Source organism: Psammomys obesus, unplaced genomic scaffold, assembly GCF_907164565.1.
Source record: "Psammomys obesus unplaced genomic scaffold, mPsaObe1.curated_primary_1811, whole genome shotgun sequence".
Taxonomy (NCBI): domain Eukaryota; kingdom Metazoa; phylum Chordata; class Mammalia; order Rodentia; family Muridae; genus Psammomys; species Psammomys obesus.
The window spans coordinates 1,291,384-1,316,695 of NW_026596463.1; positions in this window are offsets into that span (position 1 = coordinate 1,291,384).

Sequence of the window (25,312 nt, forward strand, 5' to 3'; positions counted from 1 at the left end):
AGGAAGTTTAGCAATTTACAGTCTGAACAGCAACTCAATGAGAATTCCAGGTTGTCAGTGACTATAAGGATGATTTTCAGAGTTTCAGTCTTTGAAAAAAAGATAGCTGAGGAGGTTAAAAAAAAAAAAACAAACTTTTTGGCCATACAGAGACTGGCCCTAATTGAGACCCACCCTATGGGAGAGAGCCAATCCCTGACACTATTAATGTTACTCTGCTGTGCTTGTAGTCAGGGTCCTAGCATAACTCCTCTAAGAGGCTTCATTCAGCAGCTGATGGAAACAGGTGCAGAGATGCACAGCCAAACATTAGACAGAGCTCAGGGAGTCCTATGGAAGAGCTGGGGGAATGATTGAGGGAGCAGAGGAGACCTACAGAGTCAACTAACCTGGGCCCATGGGGCCTCACAGAGACTGAGCCACCAACCAAAGAGCACGCATAGGACGCTGCACATATGTATTAGATGCACAGCTTGTTCTTCACGTGGACTCCCCAACAACTGGAGTAGGGGCTCTCTCTGACTTTGGGGCCTTCCTTTGGAACCCATTCACCTAATTGGGCTGCCTTGTCTGGCCTCAGTGGAAGAGGATGCGCCTAGCTCTGCAGTGACTTCATGTGCTAGGGAAGGCTGGTACCCATGGAGAACCTTCCCCTTCTTTGAGGTAAAGAAGAGGGGAGAACGGGGAAGGGGACTGGGGAGAGAGGAGGGAGTCTGCAATCAGGAAGTAAAGTGAATGAATAAATAAATTTTAAAAACTTTTATTTTGGGGGGGACTTCCTATGGAGGAATTGGGTCACCTCCCTGCCAGAAAACCTTCCACCTTCCGTTTGTCCTGCCTACAAGATGTGCTGGGGTAAAAGTAGCACAGAATTGTAGGAATGGCCAATACTTGAGACTCATGCTACGAAAGGGAGACTATCCCAGACAGTGCCTGGAGGGCCAGGATCCAGAGGCTGGATAGCGCAGAGACCTAGACTAGAAAATGATTCCTAATGATACTCTGCTGTACTCTGGGATTGGAGCCTAGCCCAGCCGTCATCAGAGGCTTCACCCAGCAACTGATGGAAACATGCAGCCAAACATTAGAAGGAGCTCAGATAATCCTATGGAAGAAGGGAGGAAGGATTGTAGGAGCTAGAAGGATCAAGGACTCCACAAGAAAACCCATAGAATCAACCAACCTGGGCGCATAGGGGCTTAAAAAGACTGAACCAACAACCAGAGAGCCTGCATGGGACTGAGATAGACCATCTGCATACATGTTACAGTTGTGAGTTTGGTCTTCTTGTGGAACTCCTAGCAGTGGGAGCAGAGGCCATCTCCCTTTTGCCTACCTTTGGGACCCTTTGTCCTGCTGGGCTGACTAGTCCAGCCTTAATATGAGGACAGGCACTTAGTCTTACTGCAACTTGATGTACCATGGTTGGTTGAGATCTCTGGGAGGCCTGCTCTTTTCTGAAGAGCAAGAACAGAGGAGGGGAAAGGGAAGAATTAACTATGGAACACAATTTCAAAAATTATTTTAGGCAGTAATGTTATTTCCACTTTGTTGTCAATTCCACACCTCCATCTTATTCTTAGTTATTACTCCCTTGTCTTAAAGGAGAGTATAACCACTGGTCATTCTTAGAAACTTTAAGAACTCTAGTGAACTCCCTTTCTACGTCCTTTAAAAAATTATTTTATTTATAATTACACCTGTGTGTGACTAGGGCATGTGCACATGGCCGCAGGGATCTACAGATGCCAGAAGAGGATATTGGATCCCATGGAGCTGGAATTAAAGACAGCTGTGAGATGCCCAGTGTGGATGCTGGGAACTGAACTTCAGTCCTCTGAAAGAGCAGTACTCTTGCTTAACTGCTGAGCCATTTTTCTCATTCCCTTTTATGTCCTTTTGAAACTTAAGCTGATTTAAGCGAAGACAAGATATGCTTCATTGACTAATTATTTCTGAGGTTTGAAAAACATACAGCCATGTAACTACCACCACAGTTAATGTAGGACATTCCCGTCATGCCCACAAGTTCTGTCATGCCCTTGTCGTCGTCAGTCCTTCGTTCTGTCGACTCTTCCTGTGCTTAGGTCTCTATAAGATTGTCTCGTCTAGAATGCCTGTGAATGCATAGTACAGTATAGTATAGTCTTTGATTTTGGCTTCTCTCATCCATGATGATTTTCAGCTCACTTTTAATATGTGTCAGTATTTTCTTGCTGGTTATTGTAAAATAGGACTCTGTTATATGGCATTAGCAAGGCTCATTATTTTTTTAAGGCCCTTTATTTTTAATGTATAATTCTATAGTGATTTGGGTACATTGGTAAGCTTAGAGCATATAGGTCAGTGATGGTCAAATCCAGATTATCCTATGAAAATTCATGCATACATTCTGGTATAGGAATCATAAATTTTCTTTAGAAGCAGGGTATGTGGAAGGCATCACTTGAGCTACATCTGGAGGCTTGGAAGAAGGATGTCATGACCTACAGGTGATGCTGAGAACAGTGAGTGCGCATAAGCATAAACAGGTTTTCAGAGCCTGAGCATGTTGTTCTATACTGCATTTCAGGCTTTAGTACTATTGTAGGCCACAAGCATTGTCTGTTGACTAAGCAGAGGTCACCCAAAATGCTGTCAAGTTGTGGCTGCAACAGATATTGAACCACTATCCACTTTTGTGCCTTTCCCTGCCGTCCCACAAATGACCTTCAAGAGTGATAGCCTTCTACATCCTGTTATAATTTTCTTTCTTTTTTTTTTTTTTTAAGCAAACAGCAAAGAGCTTTTTAAATTTCTTTATCCTTCCTCACACATTATGTTCATCATGTAACACACACACACAATTGTGTGGGTGGATATGTCATGGTGCCTGTGTACAGGCCAGAGGACAACTTTGTGGAGTTGATTCTCTTTTCTTCTACCTTTATATGAGTTCTGGGAATTGGACTTAGGTTGCCAGGCTTGTGTGGAAAGTTCCTTTATTTGCTGAGCCATCTTATCTATCCATATCAAACAGATTTAAATAATATTTTTCTAATTTGGAAAATTAATGGAGTTTTGTCACTAACTGGCTATCTCTGTATCTGTAGAAGACCTTCTGATTGGTAAAAGAGAATCAGTGTTAACCACATGGAACATTAGCAAAGTGTTTCTGTTGCTTGTAAAGGCACTTACATTTTTAACCCCACTGAGGAAACATGCAATTGGGTCTAGATTTTTTTTTTTATATTAATGTTACTAGTAGCTTGAAGTGCTTCATTACTTCATTTGCATATCTCTAAAGGTGTAGACTCTAGAGTTGGAATTACTGTGTGGTTTCTTTTAAATGTTAACCAAATGCTTTGAGAACCTAGATTTATGGATTAATTAAAGCCATGAGAATTCCAAATACACAAAGGCAGACTTTGGCGTCATGTTTTCATCCTCTTCAGCAGCATTTGCATTAGACCATGATTGTTTGTGCTCCCCTCCACAATCCCCCCATCATGCCTTTCAGTGACTGCTTGCCAGGACTCCAACCTCCTCATGGCCTCTTTTCCTCCGTTTGGGACTCTCTTGGATGCTCCCCACAAGGGCACAGGGGATTGGGGAGACCCAGGCTACTCACTTCCTTTAGAACTCAGCAGAACCCTGTGACTGCCTGACTGAGACTCTCCCGTTCCCTCTCTGCCCTAAGACACAGGACCAGTGCACACTGCTAGGACAAACTTGTTCCGAGCTCCTTGACCAAAATGCTGACAGCACCGGACTGCAGTCAAAAAGCAGAAGGCATGGGATAGAGGCTATAGTTCAAATACCAAACAGGAAATTAGCATCCCAACTCTGCTATGGACATTGTAAACACTCCTACTGGAAGAAGACAGTGACTTGAATAAAAAAGAAATGAAAAACTTAGTCAACAAACTAATTCCAGATGGGCAAATAAAAATAACACAAAACCCTAAAATAACACATTCTCCAAAAAATACAAATCCTATAGTAATGGCCTATTGACAACCACCTAGAAGAATTCCCAAAAGATTCAAGGGTTTTCTCTTTCTTTTCCTTCTTCTTCTTTTTTTTTTTTTTTAAGACAAGATTTGTCTTTGTTGCCTTGGCTGTTCTGGACTCGCTTTGTAGAGCAAGCTGTCCTCAAACTCACAGAGATCTGCCTGCCTCTGCCTTTTGAGTGCTGGGATTAAAGGCGTGTGCCACCATGCCTAATGTCAAATTTCAGTAACTCTAAGATATTAGTCATCTCTTACAAGTAAATATTCCCAGGGAAACGATGTCCAGGTTATGTAGGCTCAAACCGATTAATCTAGTTCTGAAGTTTCATTCAAATCATGTAGTCTGAGAAGTAGAGAGGGACATTGTATAGAAGCAATTTGAGGTTGAGAGGGGGGAAAAAGAAGAGGGGGAGAGAAATAAATGCACAGTGATCTAATACCAAACGCCTAGACAGAGCCAGCACTTAGCATGTTCTTATCCCATTCGCTAGGAATTGTTTTTACACATGTAATTTCATTTTCACAGTATCTTGGTGGAATAGTAATTTTTTTTTCTCTGTTTTTCAGTCAAGGACACAATGTCAGAGGTTATGTCATTGCCCACTTTCATTTGGTGGTAATTGCTAAAACCAGACTTCAGGCTGAAGTATTTCAAAATCCAAGGACTGTACATTAACCATCACCCCCTCCTTCATGTTCAAAACACTGATCAATAGCTGCATCATTCCTAAAAAATGCTTACGGTCCTTCTTCTTGATTAATTTGAAGATTGGGGCACTCTTCTGGGTGTGTTTATAAAATGGTCAGTTATATCATTTTAAGGTTATTCTTTATATGCTCACATGACACAACTCGCTCAGTATTTGTTGTGCCTGTTATGAGCCTGGTACTGTTCTGTGAACTAAGGATAAAGTAATAAAACAGACAAGTCACTGTCTCAGGAGGCACTGCATTCTAATATAGACGGGACACAAAAAGAGGTATATAATATCTAGTGAAAAAGGAAGATTATCTTTTAATTTTGGTTCTCAAGAGGCTTAGGGATACTTTGCTGTGATGAAGCAACAATACCAAGAGCAATTTGGGGAGGAAAGCGATTATTTGGTTTATGTATTCTGAATTACAGTCTATTGAAGAAAGCCAAGGCAAGAACTCAAACCAGGCAGGAACCTGGAGGCAGGAGCTGATACACAGGCTGTGGAGGAGTGCTGCTATTGGTTTGCTTCTCATGGCTTGCTCAGCCTGCTTTCTTATAGCACCCAGGACCACCAGCCCAGGGATAGCACCACCCACAATGGCTGGGCCTTCCCACTCCAATCACTAATTTAAAAAAAAAATGCCCTACAGGTTTGCCTACAGCCTGATCTCATGGAGGCATTTTCTCAATTGAGGTTTCCTTCTCTTAGATGACTTTAGCTTGTGTCAAGTTGACAAAAATTAGTCAGCACAGGACTCAAGCCCCCACAGCCATTTGTTGGTGTAGGCAGTACATGAAATTTCATTTGTAATTTGCCAAGGATTGAGTCTGGTAATGATAGAGAACTAAATAGACTATTTAAAATTAGACAAATGATAAGGATAACCAAATTAAATGAATGTTCAATAATGTTCAAGATACCTTTTCCTAAAATTTCTGCATTGTTTTTAGAAAGCATTTTCCAGCCTTTCCCAATCAGGAACTTCCCTGCAAATATACAGCACAATGACCTCATTCTCACAGCGGCTTGCAGAAGTCCGTAGGGTCTCCTTGCAGGAGGTGTGGGAGCAAGAAGCATAACCTAAAATGACAAAATGTTCTCTATTCATGGTGTGGGCGTTGGCTCTGATGGTTCAAAAGCAATGGCAGATCAAGCTGCTTGTATTTAAAATGACACAGGCAGTATGCTGCCGCCCTGTGTGTGGCAGCAATTGTATTTCTATTAGCATTCGTGCGACAAAAGGAAAAATGTTTAAGACCACTTTTGATCTCTTAACTCTTGTGTGAACATCTTTACAAGATCCTGGATGATGAGCAGGAAGCCTGCATGAAGCACCTTTGCCAGCACACCACAGTAAAAAGCTCTGTCTGAGTGAGCTGCACTTAACCAGCTGCCCTTTCCATGGACTGCCATTACTTAGATCAGCTGACAAATAGTGGTCATTCAGAGTTGAGACTCTGGCAGACATCTCCAAAATAAAGTGATCCTTTGTGACAATGTTAGAGAAAACAACTGACAGTATTGACAGCATTAACTCTCAAGCAAAAATTAGAAATTGAGGAAAGTTGAACTGTTAGCTTGGTGGTGTCTCAACATCTAAAGACTTCCTGATGAGGCTGGCAGTCATATTATTTGATGTGGTTTAAAAATACGGCATAATGAAATGTCATTTGCAAGATTTGTGTCACTCAGTGAACTAATAGTCCCTAAGTAATACATTGTGGTGGAGGATTTATTTAGAGTTCAAGATGAGGGTCGAGGGTAGAACTCAGTGCTACAGTGTCACCTAGCATGGACCAGTCCTGGGTTTGACCCTAACACCAAGAAGTGGAACAAACAGCCAAAGTGCACAATAAACTAATACAGTTAGTGTTTTCTTTCCTTCCTTTCTTTTTTCTTTTCATCGCTCTCCCTCCCTTCTCTCCTTTCTTTTCCCTCCTTCCCTCCCCTCCTTCCTCCTTCCCTTCCTTCCCTCCTTCCCCCTTTCCTCCCTTCCTTCCAGGAACAGGCTGCCAGCTGGTTATGTAGCCGAGACGAACCCTGAAGTCCTAAAGCTCCTGCTGCCACCTCTCAAGTGCTGAGGTTATGGGAGCGCATCTTCACACCTAAGCTTAGATGTGCTTTCAAGTATGAGAACATCCACAACACACAGTCTGATCCTATATTTAGACTGACAGTCTTTTGTTTATTAAAGCATCACTATCTGCGCTTACTCAAAATAGCAAAATAATAGCTCCTTTCCCACTGGATACACACATACATGGCTGGATTTACTTTATATATTTCAGCGAATCAATATACTTGACAAATTGGAGCCAGGCTTATTGATAAGTTTCAAGCTGTCAGGGGCTTGGAGAGATGGCGCAGAGGTTAAGAGCACTGACTGCCCTTCCAGAGGTCTTGAGTTCAATTCCCAACAACCAACCATCTGTAGTGAGATCTGGTGCCCTCTTCTGTCGTGCAGGTGTACGTGCAGACAGAAGATAGTATGCATAATAAATAAATCTTAAACAAAAGATTCAAGCTGTCTTCTAATTAAGGCAATATCGCTGTCTCTTTCTCTTTGTGGGAGAGGGGAAGTGAAGAAGGAATTATTGTAATTAAACTTTTGCATTTATTTATTTTGTGTGTGCAAATGCGGAGACCAGAGGACAAAGGGCTTCCCACCTTCCCACCATGTGGGTCCTGGTGACTGAAGGTCAGAGGGCTTCTTGGCAAGTGCCTCTATTGGCTGAGTCATTGTGCCATCCCCAAATTGTTATTTTAAACAAAATGTTAGTTATGTTAACATATAACAGGTTTATTCTTATGATTTTAAAATGAATTAATGAGTAAATGCTTTTGAGAATTTCCAGCTATAACTTTTAATACTGCACATATTCACATAACTGATAAATAAAAGGTCTTTGGGACCCTAAATTTTTAGGGTACAATTAAGTTTGATAATTCATCAAACTGAGAACTGCGCCTGCTGAAGCTTTTTCTTTTCATGGAGTAAACGTGTCTCTCTGTTCCCTGCTTTGTGACACTGGTTTTTAAATGCTATTTTATTTGGGGATGTTTGGGTCTCTACCTCCCTTCTAGTGGGAAGAGGAGGCACAGACCCCTTTACTTCTCTGGTCTGTTTAGGGTCAATGGATCTTTGGCCCTATACCAATCTCTGTCAAAAGCAAATGCAACCAGCAGTCTCCTTCAAGCTGCTGCAACCCGAAGAATCTCTGTCTGTCTGTCTCTGGTCTCTTCAAACTGCCGCTCACCGCTACACGCCACCCTTTTTCTTTCTGGGCTCTCAGTTTATATCCTCAGAGCTCTAGACCACACCCCTCTCCGGGCCACACTTGGGAGACCATTACCAGCTGGCAAAAGCCACGTCCTAAGTGAAACAATTATCAGCTTGGACAAACTAAAGCCCAACTAAAACCCCACACTTGTGATGAAAACAAAAATATATTTATATAACTGAGTGTTTAAAGAGACCAAAACTTCCATTACATTGCTTTTCTGCTTTGTAAAACAGAAAGTTCGGAGGGTGGTGTTTTCAAAGCTTGATTTCTAATAAACCTTGGAGCAAACTGAAAGGATTTGGTTTCAGAAGTAGATGGTAGCCTGTGTGGGCCAGGGAGTGTGCCAGGAAAGATTGCTGGTGTGTACTGCAAGAAACCTCACTGCCTCTCCTTTCTTTACCATGTGGAATCCCTTCAAGTTCCTTAGGCGACTCCCTTGAGTCCCTGGCAGCTGGCCTGGAAGCAGGAGGCCATGAAAGGGTACGATAGCTGGAAATGGGTTCTGGGGGTGGCCTTATTCTGCATGGAGCTTGTATGTTCTGATCTGGCTTTCTTGGGAACCTCAGGTATCCTAAGTGGTTTTGCTGTTACTGTTTTTAAGTTTAAAGTTAAACTATGCTTTTCTAAGTTAAAAAAATTTAAAAAATCTTTAAAATCACGATTAATATTATGAGAACAAGTCCAATTAAGGATGGGCTTACAATGGTAAAGTGGACTCATTTTGTTTCTTTCAAGATTTTTTTAAATTAAAAATTAAAAAAACACTTATTTAGTTAGTGGCAGGCAGGGTGCTGTGGTGTATCTGTGCAAGTCAGAGGGCAACTGGAAGGAGTCTGTTCTCTTCTTTTACTATGTGGGGCTCGAGGCTCGAACTCAGGTCCTTAGGCTTGGCCACATGTGCCTGTATTCACTGAACCACCGCACTGTAACCTTCTTCCAAGATTGAATAATAGAATTTTACATAAAGTCTACGACATCAAGCCCATGGTGATACTTTAAAATACAAAAGAAGTGGCGACCAAGAAATACCCAGATTCTCAAATTTTATAAATTGCATCGTGTTTCTTCGGCCACTAGCATTTGAAGAACACCTCCACAAACTTGTCTCTTTTCTGGTTAAACTGATCTCCTCTCACTCTTTCTGAAAGCTAAGTCACAATTTTGAGGACACCATGGATGAAAAAGAAAAAAAAAGACTACCACTAGTAACAGATGTGAAATTACATTAGATAAATATAATCATTAGTTTCAGTCTCACCCTGGTTAATTTGTTTGTGGAAATGTGCAACCCATTATTCATTAGATAATTTTTCACACATTGATTAGAAAGCCATGTCGAATTGTGACCCTGCACATTTGGGTTTACCTGTCTTACAGTGAGGTATACCATTTACAATAGTGGAAATAGGGGACAAAATGTTTATCTCAAGCTGATTTTGTGCCAATAAATAAAGTAAATCAATAGCCAGTGAAGTGTGAACAACATTTCTCTGCTGTATAATATGGTTTTGGGAACAATTTGACATGCTACAAGGGGAAACAAGGGTCCTGAACAGAAAGGTAATAAAAGCAAATCATGCTGGTAACCATTATTGAAGTCCTATATTTTTCTATACTTCGGCAGCTTTAAGATGTGAAAAATAATGCACATAAAATTATAAAAATATTGAGGCAACTCTCCCCCATATTTATAAACACTGCTTCTCATACCTGAACTTGATTTGATTGGTCATGCACTCTCTACCTGTGACAAATCTTTTCTATTTTCTATTTGATCTAATTTAGTACACAAATTCAAGTATCTTTAAACCATTTAGAGTAAATAAAGTGCAAACACCTTAAATATCAAATAGATTTTATTAGCCTTCCCTAGGACTTCATCTGAATTTTGTTTTATAGCATCAGATAGCTACAAAAACCAAACCAAACCAAACCAAAACACAAAACTTTTTCTGCCAGGGAAAAGCTTCAAGGAAAAACCTTCATTTCCGCATTTCTCACTTTTCTTATCAAAACAGAGGTGCAGTCTGCTGTATCCAAGCTCATGAATCTTATCTAATCACTGAAGGGGAGTAATGAAGTAAATGTATTTATAAAGTCCTTGTGTTTGTACTTTAAAGCCTCAGATGTTGTCTTCTAAAACACAGTGAAAGCAACATATTTTCCCGAAGCAATAAAGGCTGCATTCAATTAATTAATGGTAATTACAAGCAGGTTTTTCCCTGAAGAGCAGGCAGTGAAGGGCTGTGCAGCATTACCATAGAAAGGAGGAGCTTGGGCTGTCTGTTTTCTACCAGATTGTTCTGCTTCTCTGGGTCTACAATCATACCTGGGAAACCAGCAGATTGAGTGGGCAAATGGCTCCAGGTATCACAGAAAAAGCATTTTGCTTTCCAAGAACGTGTTACTTCTCTGATAATTTCTGTGTACTGTTGCTAGAATTTTTAAAAGGTCATGGACCTTCAATTTTTTAAATAAATTATATGCTGGCATATAGTGTATTTATCTGTATCAGTGTGGAAAGTCATACACATTGTCTGTTCATGCACCTATATATTGAGACTTCTCTCCCCTTTTAAACTAAAGCATGGTTTCAGTCGAGTGTAGATTAGTGTTTAAAATCCAGAATTCAGAAAATTTGTATTATATGAATACATAAATCTCTGCTACCTCTAATTTCCTATCTGGATACGTATCAGCAGAAGTCTAAGGATTTAGGAAATGGAGTAAGTGGCAGCTTGAGGATCCGGCAGTGGGGGACTTGGAAAAGGGTTAGACTGAGAGTCAGATATGTATCTAGTTCTGCCCTGAGTCTTGTGATCTTACCTAAATAATTACATAAAACAGTTAAACAGATCAAAGTTTTACCAATAATATAAAGACCTTTGTTTTCAGGGTCAAGTGACAAGGCCTGGTGTTTGACCTACCTGAGTTTGAGCCCCAGGTCCTACATGGTGGAAGAAGACAACTGACTTTCAAGCTTTTCTCTGACCTCCACATGCACTTATGGCATTCATACAAAAGCATGTGTGTGCGAGTGAGAGAGCACGTACGTGTGCGCGCAAACACCTGCAAAGCACTGAATTAAAAAATTAAACATGGTTATTTTCAAACATTTCATTGATTTACATATAATTTTCCTGTTTATTAAAGAAATAAAACAAGTTTGTATGTGAATAAAATGAATGTGCTTGTTTTTCTTACCTAAGGAATTAAATCTTTGCCACAGCTTTTATGGCTTAGGATTGACCTAGTTGGGGCAACGGTGAAGAAATGGCAGAAACACACAGAAAAGCTGGGGGCTGTGTTCTCAGATGGAAGCGCAGCAGAAATGGGAGGATGTAGGTTAGGTCTGAGGCCGCTGTGGGGCGCACTCTCTGCCTGTGGCCATCCTACAGCAGCAGGAGGAAGCTGCGGCTGATAGTCTCTGCACGCAAAGGAGAGGCCTGGCCAGTTCCCTGAGGCTGAGGTGTTGACATGGCCATGTTCATGTCAGTATACACATTCACTCGGGACTTTATCTGCCCCCTAAAATCTAGCATTTGATACTACATCAAAGCATTTGATACCATATCCTCAATGTTTTCCAGGTCTGATCAATGCGGAGAGTGCCCCTCTTCATATATGTTATTATAAAACGGCAGAAATATGTTTAATAGCTATTTCCGAAATTGTTGGAAATTCTGTCTTAAGCCCAAACTCAAATTCATTCAAAGACTTTCTTTTTTCTTTTTCAAAAAATGAAACTCAAACCATCAACTCGAACAGCAAGTTTTAAAGTCAAATATTCTAACACAATACAGTTCCACAGATGTAACTTGGTATGGTAACTGGGAACGATGGTAGACTCGTCGGTGTTTGCTTTCTGTGGTTAAACCTGTGTCTACCCATCAGCAGAGTGTATATGTGGAGTAGACGCTGCAATTCATATCATAGAGTGCTCTCAAGCCTGAGCTCTCACGTAGCAACATTCCCTGCAGTTGTGTGGCGTGTGCAGTGCTTGGGCCATGTTATGTGTTCAGAGCAGGGCTGCAGGGAAGTCACGTGCTATGACATGGCCATGTGTTGACAGAAAAGCCTCAGACTAACTATGCATTTGGTTTTGAATTTATTTTTATGTGTGTGTTCAGAAACCTTTTACTATTGTCAGATGTACGCCATGGCTCTTACATTCAATTTATGTGATGCCATATGTAGCTACAACACACAGTTTAGAAACTGAGGACTAACTCATCAATATACCTTTAATATGTATTTTTTAAATAAATAATTAACATCAAATTCTATACCTGGGTAAATATATGACTCAGCTAATCTACTTTTGTAATCTGCTTGCTTTGTGCATTTAATACATTATAAACATTTTTCTGTGCTTTTGTGTATTCTTTCCCATCATTTGTAATAGCTGTATCATATTCTACTATATAATTCTCATTATGATTTGTTTAATTATTACTCTGTCACCAGGCACAATCAGAGTTACAATCATACCTTGCTGTGGCCTTGTTAACCTGTGATCCTCCTGCTTCTGCCTTCCAAGTGCTGGGATTTTAGGCATGTGCTACCATGACCTTTCTCCATAGTTCAGTTGATATCCTGTTCCCCCTCTCATCCCCTACAGACTTCTGGTCTATGAACTTTGTGGCCACACACCCTTTCTCCTCTGTGTGGCAAGCTGAAAACTCTCCCAAGGACTTAACCAGCCTTTGCACAAAATCTCCAAGTTGCTTTTGATTTTTACTCTGCATGGGACACTGTTTTTCTGCCATTCGCAGGATTTGTTCTTTTGCTTCCTTCAGCTCTCCGTTCAAAGGATGCTTCCCTAACAGTACTCCCCCGAGCATCCTACCAAACCAGCACCGTCCTAGCATTCGCTACTCTCTTACAGTTCCTTCTTCCTAATGTTCATCTTATTACTACCCAATATGTTAAGCATTTCTTTCTTTCTTCCTTTCTTTCTCTCTCTCTCTCTCTCTCTCTCTCTCTCTCTCTCTCTCTTTCTTTTTTTTTGGCACTTAAACTCTCTGAGGGCAGAACTTCATTCCTTTTGTTTGTTGCAAAGTGGCACCCAAAAAGCTCTGCCTGGTTCATAGATCAATGACAATTTTAAAAAAGTATTTGCTGAATGACAGAAATAAAAATCAAAAACCCCAAACCAACAAACACCAAAACACTAGGTGCTAGTGTGGTGGCACACATCTTTACACAGCTCATGAGTTCCATAAAAACACTACACTGAAAGCCCTAGCGTATACACAGAGGACCTGGGCAGACCCATGCATGCCCTGTGATTGTTGCTTCTGGCTCTGTGAGTTCATATGAACTTTACTTGGCTGAGTTAGTGCAACCTTTTCCTCTGGTGTTCTTCATCCCCTCTGGCTCTTATACTCTCTGTTTTTGTTCCAAGTCATTTATTGTTACTTTATTTTGGATCAGTAGTATTTGATTTTTTTACCCAGGTCTCTGGGATGTCTCATCTAGTCTATGGTTCTTGGTCATGCAAACAGTGCTAGGTATGGATTCCATCTCCTGGAGTGGGTCATTAGTCAAATCAGACATTGGTTGGGTCCTCCTACAAACTCTGTGCCAACATTGTCCTAACATATTTTGCAGGCAGGACTGTAGCTGGGCTTTTTGGCTACTTTATTTGGGTTCTTATATCTTCCACCCTTCTCCACCCCAATCCTTCACAGCCCCCAACACTAAGTAGGTGAGAAAGAAGTTTAGAGGGAACAGAGACTTAGACCTCTTTAGACTACTTCCTGCTGATGAGGGCTGTTCAGTTCCTTGGGGCAAGTCCAGTTTTCATTGTGAGAGTATCAGCAACCAGTAATCCAGCAATATCAAAAGCAGTAGCAGGAGCCAGCAGCAGCAGAGCCAGCAGCAGAGGAGCAGCAACCACCCAGGGTCCTCTTGAGTCTCTCACATTCATACCCTCTCAGGAGTCCCCAGAATTCCAAAAGTAAACTATCTTCTACTTTCAAAATCATGACCCTGCTAGAGCACATGTCAAATCATAGTTAGCTGCTGTGGACAATATGAAATAGCCCCATAGTCCATACCTGGAATTGAAACAAAAACATAGTCACATAACTGGATTTTTAAAGAAACAAAAATTCTCACTACACAGGACACATATACAGGTCAAGGGTTTTGCTCAGTTGATTTTCCTTTTCTCTTTTGGTAGCCTGCAGCACACCTTCCCATACCAAAGACACTAGAATGTAGGGGTAAAGGTACTATGGAGTCACCAGCTCACCCTTTCCATGTTTAATGAGTTGTGTAGGTGTTGTCTTCAGCAATGGAGCTTTGCTGTCAGTTTGTGGAGAGCAACTTACTGTCTTGGCAACATTCTGTGTTGTTTCAGAATTTCCACAGGACCCTTTTGGCCAAAACTTGATTGGATGCAACCCATTGAGGTATGGCAAGCTTTGGTAAGAAGAGATGACAAGTTGCGACTCCATCTTCCTCATTATCTGGAGTCTTCATTAGGATTTACAGTCATATATTTTAGGAAGTTTTCACTGTCTAGGCTTCTATGCCACCCCTTCGATGTTCCTCAGTTCTAGCTGTCTCGCTGAGTTCCTTCCCTAAGCCCCCATCTCTCCTCCCCCTCCCCACCTGGTCCTCTCACTCCTGTCCCCTCCTACAGCCATAAAGTCTATTCTATTTTTCCCTTCCAGGGAGATCCATGTGTCCTTCCCCACCCCCAGTTCCTTCCTCTATACTTAATCTCTCTGGGTCTATGGATTGTGGCTTGTTTATCATTTAATTAACAGCCAATATTCACGTGTAAGTGAATAATACCAAATATTTATCTTTCTGGGCCTGGGTTACCTCAGTTGGGATGATTATTTTCTAATTCCATCCATTTGCCTGAAAGTTACCATGATGTCATTTTTTTTTTTTAAGAGCTGAATAATACTCCATTGTTTAAATGTATATTTCTCTATCCCTTCTTCTGTTGAGGGGCATCTAGGTTGTTTCCAATTTCTGGATGTTATGAATAGAGCAGAAGTGAACATGATTGAGCAAGTGCCCTTGTGATAGGATGAAGCACCTTTTGGCCATATGCCCAAGGATATGCATAACTGGAACTGGAGGTAGGATCTGGAGGAGCCGCCACACTGATTTCCATAGCAGCTGAGCAAATCTGTACTTCCACCAGCAGCAGAGGAGTGCTCCCCTGTTCCATCTCCTCATCAGCGTGAGCTGGCACTCGGTTTATTGATCTTAGCCCTTCTGATTGATCCAGAGGAAATTTCAGAGTTGATTTGATTTGCATTTCTCTGATGATGATGATGAAAATTTCTTTTAAGTGTTTCTCAGCCATTTTTGTTTCTTCTATTGAAAATTCTGTTTAGGTTTGTACCCCATTCTTTAAAATGTGGGTTATTCATTTTCTTGATATCTGGTTTTTTGAGTTATTTATATATTCTAGATAGTAGCCCTCTACCAGATGTGTAGTTGGTAAAACTTTTCCCATTCTGTAGGCTGCCACTTTATCTAAATGATGGTGTCCTTTGCCACAGAGAAGCTTTTCTGTTTCCTGAGGTCCCATTTATTAATTGTTGGTCTTAGAGCCTGAGCTGTTGGTGTTTTGTTCAGAATGTTGTCTCTTGTGCTAACAAATTCAAGGCTCTTCCCCACTTTCTCTTCTATCAGGTTCAGTGTATCTAGTTTTATGTTAAGGTCTTTGATCCACTTGAAGTCGACTTTTGTATAGAATGGTAAGTGTGGGTCTATTTGCATTCTTCTACATGCAGACATCCAGTTTGATCAGCACCATTTGTTGAAGATGTTTTCTTTTCTCCAGTGTGTATTTCTAGCTTATTTATTTAAAAAAATCAGGTGTTCATAGGTGTGTGGATTTATGTCTGTGTCTTCAATTTTATTCCATTGATCAATGTATCTGTTTTTTTTGTTTTTGCTTTGTTTATGCTTTTGCCAATACCATATTGTTTTTATTACTATAAGTGGAAATTGGGGATGGTGACAACTCCAGTAGTTCTTTTTTTAAAAATTCATAATTGTTTTAGCCATCCTGAGTTTTTTGTGTTTCCATATTCGACTATTAAAGTGAAAAACCAACATACAAATTTGGGAATAAATGGGTAAGCAACTTGAATGAAGTGATTGTCAGACATATACTATACAAGGTCCTGGATTTGATACGTATGAGGAAACAAAAAGTCTTCAAAGAAGAAAAGAGGTCAACAAACACAGGAAAAGATGTTTGAGTATACCCAATGTTAATTATCAAGTGGGAATAAAAAATGGACAGGAGGGGTTAGGGTCAGATGATGAGTTATCAGAATGTTAACTCCAGAACCCAGCATCCAGAATGACTCTCCCTTGGACTGCTCCAGGTCATTTCTCAAATTGTGCAAAGCTCCTCCAAAAACCAAAATGGCTGTCCATATCAGAATGTACAAACCCAGTACAAGATTTTCCTTCTTAGGTTCCTGCCCTGTAGTTCAGTCCTGTGATCCAAGCTAGCGTGAGTTTGGGCTGGGTCTGCCCATCATTCTGAGTTCTTTATTTAAGATGCTAGCCAGAACCTAAGCATGCTTTGTCTGATAAGGATGCCAAAGGGCTTCTTATTCTTTCCCTGAAGCCCCACCCCCACTACAGGATGCTCACTGCCATGTGGCGGACCTCTCTGTAGGTAACTCAAATTGCATGGCCCTTGGACTCTCTCCTCCATTCTCCTACCTGGACAACTGCAGACATTTATAGCTGCCTGCCCTGGGTGTGGGTGCCTTTGAAATGCTAACAATTTTTTTAAATTAAAAAGATTCCATCTCATCCCAGTCAGAATGTCTGCTAATAAGAATAGCAATTACAACAACTGCTGGCATGAGTGTGGTCAAAATGGAGCCCAAACACACTGTTGGTGGAAATGTAAACTAATGTGGCCACTTTGTAATAAGTCTGAAAGTTTCCCAAAAAGCTACAAAATAAAATAAAAGCTAAATAAAATAAAATTATGAGCTAGCTGTACCACTCCTGAGCATATACCTGAAGGACTCTCCAACTTATAACAGAGAAACATGTACATTTGTGTTCACTGCTGTCCTAGTCACAATAGCTCGGCAATAGTCTAGATGCCCAATAACTGATGAATGGAAAATAAAGACACGTATACACAATGGTACATTACTCAGCCATAAAGAAAGGTGAACTTATGACATTTGCAAGAAAATAGATGGAATTGAAAAATATTAATCTAAGGGCAAATGCCACATTTCTTCTCTCACACAAAGGTCCTAGAGTCAACCCTTTTGGAGCCATGGAAGCCAGAAAACAAGAAAGGGAGTAGGGTGTGGATTTCCTAAAGGAAGGAGAGATAGTATGAGAGCTGATACTATAGTGGAAAGGCTTTGTCAGGGAGGGAGGCAGGATTGGAGAGATGAGGCTGAGGGGTGGGAGCAGGATTGACAGGGATAAAAGGAGTATAAAGAAATCATTTGGAAAGCAAGATATGCCCACCTATGCCATGGCAGTTTGACTGTTGGGGTGGGAGGGGTATGCGACAGCCTCCTGAATGGATTCAATATGCACTCCATGGGGTCAGTGAGGAGGAAACCAAAGCCTGGTACTGTCAGCCTGGTTAAGAACCCAGGTATAGAAAAGTAGTAGGCTCAGGCAGGGAAACTTCTTCCTGATGACTAACTAAACTAATGATAGCAGGAAATTGCCTCCTAAATACTTACAGCTATGCTCTGACAAAAGCAGCTCCTAACCTAATGATGAGCAGTGGTAAACACAGAGACTCACAGCTGTCCAGGACAGAGAAAATAAGTAGCAGATGAGGGCCCAGCCTTCTGCAGCCACCTAACCACCCACTCTACAGTTCAGGGAACATTGTGGAAGAGGAAATTGGTAGTATTTAAGAGCCAGGCGATAAGAGTGAAAGATTACAGAACAGCATTCCCTAGACTTGCCGTGACTACTGTCATTAACGTCCATTGACTGTAGTTACTTGCACTGGGCCCACATAAGACCAGTTCTGCCAGGGGTCAGTCTAGGAAGGGTAAGAGAGCTGCTAAGGATCCGCTGTTTACCCGTGAACAATGTGACTATCAATAGATTATGGAAACAGGAAATCACTGTCTTTAGTTGTATACCCTCTGCTGAGCCCAACAGGGTCCAACCAAAACAGCTGCAAACCACAGTCACACAGATGGCTCTGCTTCATTTTGGTAGGTCACAAAACAAAATGAATCGACATAGATGTAGGAGAGAGATCTGTGAGCAACAGCGAGGGTGGAAAGGGGGGATGGGGGCATAGGAGGTTAGAATGCTCAATGTGTAAAACATATATGGGTGAAATTTTTTAAATGAAAGTAAAATAGATTTGCCCTTTCTTATTTGTTATACGAACTTTTCCTGTGTAAATGTGAACAAATTGGCTATTCACCTTAGGTAGGGTGCCAGCAGCAAAACCAAATCATTCCACCATGTGTAGTGTCTTAGGGCTTTTATTGCTGTGAAGAAGCATCACAACCATGGCAACTCTTATAAAGGAAAACATTTAATTGGGGCTGGCCTACAAGCAGACATGGTGCTGGAGAAGGAGCTCAGAATTCTACATTGGGATTGGTGGGCATCAAGAAAGGAATTCACACTAGACCTGGCTTGAGCATTTAACACCTCAAAGCCCACCCCCTAGTGATGCACTTCCTCCAACAAAACCACACCTACTCCAACAAGGCCACACCTCCTAATAATGCCACTCCCTATGAGCCTAGGGGCCATTTTCTTTCAAATTACCATATGTAGTTTGATAAACCCACGAATTTAATTGGGGTTACATACAGGAGCATGCACATCTTATGGGGGGCTACGCCATAGAAAAGTTTCTGTCCCAGCAACTCTTACATATCTTGGGAGGGGTGAGGCCTTGTGAACCTCCTTTCCCATCCTTCCTGTCAGATACTTAATGGACCAATTTTGTGCATAGAAATTATTTTGAGGCATTTGATGCGGGAAAGAAAGAATATAAGCAAGATAGTATTTAGAGAGATGTTGTGCTGGAAGATGGGAGATTTACCCCATATTTATATATGGGGGAAAGAGGCCAGAAAAATGAGCAAGAAACAGAAGCAAAAGGAAAACATGGTTTTCAGGAGACTGGGAGGAAGGGGTCAAAACACAGATAAAGGATTCATTTTAATGAAAAGAGAATGAGGATGTTTTATTACACAACAAACACCATGTGTACAGAGCAGAAGCTTATCCAGGAGAGATCCATTGTAGTTCTCTCTGTGGTCTTAGGAAGACTGCTGTTAAGAGGTTCATTGCTTCTGCTCTAGCTGCCTACCTGCCTGCCAGGGTCGTCTGAATCCCAGGGAACCACGGACAGTTTTGTTGCCACATGATCCTTGAGATGAGGGATCTCGTGCCTCGTTTTCTCAACTATAGTAAACTATGGCAGGAGGTAGAAAACATCCATCTTACTACCCTCCATTTTCTCCTCAGCACCATCTACAAATTCTGTGCCGAGACTGTTACTGTTTTCAGCAAGATGACCCCTGGAATGGCAATGCTCTGTAGTGTTTTCCAGTATGCTTCTGAAGAGTCATTAAACACAGAAAACCAACGACAGTATTTACCCCGCATGCTTGGGTTTGGGGGCAGACTTCTAATGGCTACTATCCGGGAATGACAAGGGCTTTGAAAACCTAGAACAGTGGACTGTACCTGTGTGAGTCATTGGTGTGCCACTGTGCTCTGACTGGGACCTCTTTTCTAAGGGGAAACTACTCTCTAGTGTCTGCTAATAAAGGAATCTCTGCCCTACCCATGCCTCTGAAATCCTTACCCAAACTATTCAAAATTAAATATAATGAGATACTCAGATACTAGCAGCAGGTGGTTTGCCATGTCCTTACAACCTCCTCTATAAATGGAACTTCAGGGATCATCTGCATTTCAATATATTTACTAAATTATAGTTACTAAATTAACTCATTGGGAAGTTCTTTTCTATTTCCCACTTTCTCAGGGCTGCTCTAAATAGCGCAGTTGATTCTTCAGCTCTTTCAGAAATGGTAAAGATACTTCTTTTACAAGTTAGCATGTTATAATGCTGGGAGCTAACATGTTCATTGCACCAGACATTACACCATGACATATACTTAATACATATAAATTCTGTACGCTATTAGGAATCATTCAGATATTACAGAAGAAAATAAGTTATATGTCTATTAAACACTTCTTTAATTCTCTAAATGTGTTTTAGGTTATTTTTCTCTTGAATGGAGGCTACAGTGCAATGTGACTTTTGTAAGTAAAAAAAAATCTCTTTTTATTATGTATGCTTTTATGCTTTGTCTCTAAGGTTAAGAAATATCAGCTACATGTATTTGTATTTGGAAAAAGTGTAGAAATATAAGAACCTGGACTTTCTTATTAAAATTGCAACAAGGAGAAAATACAGAACTGTATTTTTCAAGGAAGTGTTGTGGTATATGGGAAATTGTGTCTTAAGATCTATTGTAGATCCATGTCACTGTGTGAAAGAAAGGATAATTAGTGCCTGTACTCTGTCATATCAGACTAAGGGTAATGGGGTGTAAGAAATGGTTCATTAGGCTCCCTCAAGTACTTTTACTGTGTCCATACTGTTTATACCAGCAGAAAAAATTCAGTTTTTAAAATCCAGTCCAAGCACTAGCCCTAGATTTTTCACTATGAGAAATAACACTGCATAAAGTCAGTATAAAAAGCCTTTACAGGATTGGCCTGCTTAATCGTCACCTGTGCTTCCCTCTAGGTCTCTGGTCTACCAGAGGAACAGAGTTTCAGGTAGAGAAAGGTGAGACCGGAAACCACTGTGCAAAACACAGTTAGTGTTCTTGTAGAATTCTGATTGAAATGGACCTTTATTGCAGAGTGTCTCCTTAGCAAGAGTGGAATGAGGAGTAGCAGGGGAAGGAAGAAATACATAATTCATTCTTAGAACATTTTCTATGGTGGGAATTGGGCAGGCTGCTGTGCTGTGACGTCCTTTGATGAACTTGTTCAAATGTTTTTCTGAGAGGTCCTGAGGCTAAAGGATTGGAGGAGAGGGTGCTGTCTAGAGCATAGAGCTCTGAAAGAAACTGCTCAAGTAGGTCTCTTCAGGACTCCTCCCCTCCTGACAGCCTTCTGGATGCAGTTTTGAGCTATTGCTGGAAATTGTGTGTCTGCGAGCAGACTGCTCAGCAGCCACTCATGGAAAGAGCAAGGAAGCAAGTAAAGCCCCTGAGAGAGCCAGAGGCTTGGGAAGAAACTTCATGCCTGCTCTTCCACCTATCTCTATTGCAATTGGGAGAGTACAGACAAAGCATTAGCTTTGATGTCTCGCTCCATGAGAAAGGAAATAAGGAGGGACATGGGAGAGGAGAGAAAGGAAGAGAGAGAAAAGTAAGAAAAAGCATAGAAAATAAAAGGGACTGCTACACTGGAATCACAGAGTCCATATTAGACACTAATTTGGGGCTGGATTAATCTAATAAAAGATGTTCAATGAAAATCATATAGTTGGTTACTCAAAAATCAATTGGTGACTGACATTTTGATCAAACACAAGCCAAATAATAGCTTGAGGAATTGTTTAATGAAATCGCCAATCTACAGTGCCTTGGGCTCAGTGGTGGAAGGCCTTGCCTGGCACACACAGGGTCCTGGGTTTGATTCCCCAGCACATACATAATCTGTTAAGGGTTAAGAAGGGGAGAAGGCACAATACAGGTAAATGTTTTTTGAACTGAAAAACTCTTTAATAGTGGGAATAGTTTTAGCCCCCAAGTTTTTAGTACTCTGATGAGTGACTATAATTAACAGACTTAAAACTGCAACCTTGTATCTCTCTGTATCTCCTTAACATGTAAGCTATGGTAGGACACTAGGAAGTGGCTAGGTAAAAATTGTGCTTGGGAAATGTCTATAGCTACTCATTAATCTTTATCAGATATTGGGGAGTTCAAAGATGAGGTATAGGTTTACAGCATGAAACAAGACAAAATGGGTCATTAACATTTTTAAGGCCAGTATTTGCAGTTCATAGACAGTAGCAGCAATTGCTGAATGCTTTTGAAAGCCTCAAAATCACTGTTAGCCTCATAGCTATGAGAGATCTGTAAAGAATACTTCAGAGCAGATTTAAAGACCTGCTTGAAAGTTCACCATTACTTCTTTTTAGCTTCTTGAGTTCTGGATTCTCACTGGGCAGCAGTGGCACACACCTTCAATTCCAGCACTTGGGAGGCAGAGGCAGCTGGATCTCTATGAGTTCGAGGCCAGCCTAGTCTAGTGAGTTCCAGCACAGCCAAGGTGACACAGAGAAACCCTCTCTCAACACCCGCCCCCCGTTAAAGAAAAAAGCTCTGAATTCCCCATTCTCCACACATTTTTGAAATGGTAGAAAAACATTAAAAGACTAACTGTCACAATGGGCGTGCGATACTAGTTCCCAAGTGTTGTGTGAGGGTAGTAAGTGGGGCAGTAGTCGTCACTGCTAAGTCAGGTTAGGGCTGGTGAAGCAGGTAGACACGCTTCTGCACAAACTCAGAACCCGTGTCCATCCTGGGACCATGGAGGCAGAAGACAGCTTCCTCTTGGCATTTGTCTCTTGACCTCCACACAAGCACATACACACACGGGAGCTCTACATGGGTGCACACACTTCACATACGCAGTTTATAGAGGGAACTTTCTCCCCTTCTTAGTCCCTTAACAGATTTTTATAATTTATTTTGGATAATAAATTATAAATATCTGTTTCATCCTGAATACAGTAACTTAATTTTCAGGACTTCCATAGTTGTTTATAGAAGTGTGTGTCTGGGAAGCTTAATATTTTTTCTGTTTATTCAAGCATTATGAATGCAAGTATTAATCCAGTTTTCCATTGGAAAAACACTTTTCCCCTTTCCTTGAGAATTGGGATTTAAACACATTAACAGCAATTAGTACTGAGCCAAGAACTCAGGTTTTGAATAAAACTACAATTGACATTTGCTCCTAGATGAGGGAGTGAAAAATGGTCCATAAAGTTTCTATTAACTCCAAAAGCAGCAACATCTGCTCCAATCCACAAAGCTTCATGGTCCACCATGGAAGGAGAGGTGATCTCTGCAATGCTTGAGTCAGAGCGACAACGCAGCCTCTGCCGCTTGGCACAGGGCGTCTTCCATGCTTGGGTTCCTTCCTCTTCCACGTTCCCTCTTCTCCTCCTCTCTTTACTCCTTCATGTTCTGCCTCATTTTATCCTTTTCTTCCTCTTCTCCTTTTCCTACGTTGCCCCTCTCGATGAGTATATACATAACCACATACTTAAGTCTGTGCCCAGGAACTCTCTGGCTGTTTGCTGATAAAGTCACTTTGGGTACTATCTAGATGAGCTCTGTGGGTTTCTCAGTCACATGCTTCCCCTTCAAAATTCAGGGGAATTCCAGACCATTTTGCAATTAGTTAAGGATTATATTTCCTTATTTTTATTAATTTTATGTAAAGTGGGATTTATCAGTGGAGCATTCATTGACACTGACTTCAATTTATTCTGATGAAACTGACTGACATCTGTGTGTGCTGTTCATCAGTCATCATTTAAACCATTCTTAATTGCATTAAATGTAAATTAAGACATTCAATTTCAGCCATTATTTTTCATAAAATACTGTGAACTGAGTTTTAGTGGGTCATGAGATCTTACATTCAAGATAAATAGGGTAAATTCAAAGCTTACCATTGATGCTCATATTTCACCCTTTGCCGACTGTTTCTTTCGTTGCTTACTAGATTGGAACAATTAATTTGTTCTCTAAAGAGATGGATGGGTAAGGAAGACATAACTGAAGTTCCTAACAAATTATTTCATCTTTAGAGCTTGCATATGCTTAAGTATGTGATTAAAAAAAAACCCTTTATTAAGTATCTGTAGATAATTTGAGTTAAAAGAGCCAAACTAGGTTATTTGATTTAGAACTACGGGTTCATACCTTTAAATCTTTGGATTTTAAGAATTTAGAGTGACATTTAAAAATGACATAGCTATGTTAATAAAGAATCTCTACATTGTATAAATCCCATGTAGAAAAGCACCTTTGCTCTGAGATCTGCAAACACCTGCAGTGCATTACAGAGTGAAGACTTAGTCTAGGGAGGTATATCCCCACCACCTTCTTTTAGACTCTTCATTTTATATTGATGACTATTTTGTCTGCACCTGTGTGTGCCCCACGGATGCGCGCTCACCACATGTGCACCTTTCCTAGAGGTCAGCAAAGGCTAGGTGTCGAGTTCCCTGGAACTGGAGTTCCACATGGTTGAGAGTGACAATGTGGGGACCAAAGTAGGGTCATCTGCAAGAGCAGCAACGGCTCTTCGCTCTGACACAACCCTCCAGCCTACCGTTTCCCTTCTTGATGAGTTTTGGGTTGTCCAAATAATTTATTCTAGTTTCACTTGTAAGCATCTGTCCCTAACTTTGTGCAGTTGTTCCCATTGAATGAGAACAATCATCATTTAGTCACACAATGACTAGAGTAATAGTTATTAATATTGAGTAACAAACATTTTATTACACACACGCGCACACACACAATTTTGCAGTACAGGAGCTTGAGCTTAAAGCCTTTGACAAGCCAGACAGGCCTCTTTCAGAGCTGTATACCCTTTCCAGTTTGAGGCATGACCTCAGTCAGCTTCCTAGCTTAGCCTTGAACCTACTTGGTAGTCTAGGCAGGCATTGACTTTGGGATTCTTCTGTGTTAGCCTCCCAAGTAGCTGGAATGATAGGTCTATGCAATCAGATCCAATAATAATTTTAACAGAAAAATGTATAAATCCATTGTTGAATCCCCCAAAGTATCATTCAAATAACAAGCCCATGACAGTGAACCTGAGTGAAATCAGGCCCAGGTATTACCAAGTATTTGACCTTAGCAGATTGAATGTAAAATGGCTGTTGCTGAAATATGCTCTGGGTCTAATGTCTAGTACTTATTTTGAACTAGGCACATACAGGCTTTCAATGGGGAGGGGTTGTTTTGTTTTATTTATGCATTGTCATTATTATTGTTGTTGTTATTTGGTTGTCCAGTCAGGGTTTCTCTGTGTAATCTTGGCTGTCCTGGACTCTTTTTGTAGATCAGGCTGGCCTTGAACTCACAGAGATCTGCCTGCCTCTGCCTCCCTGAGTGCTAGGATTTCAAGTGTGTACCACCACACCCAGCTTACTTAGGTGTTATTTTAACTTTCTGATCTTTGTCGGGCCAGAGGTCCAACCCAGACCCATGCACATGCTAGATAACCCCATACACATGCTAGATAACCCCATACACAT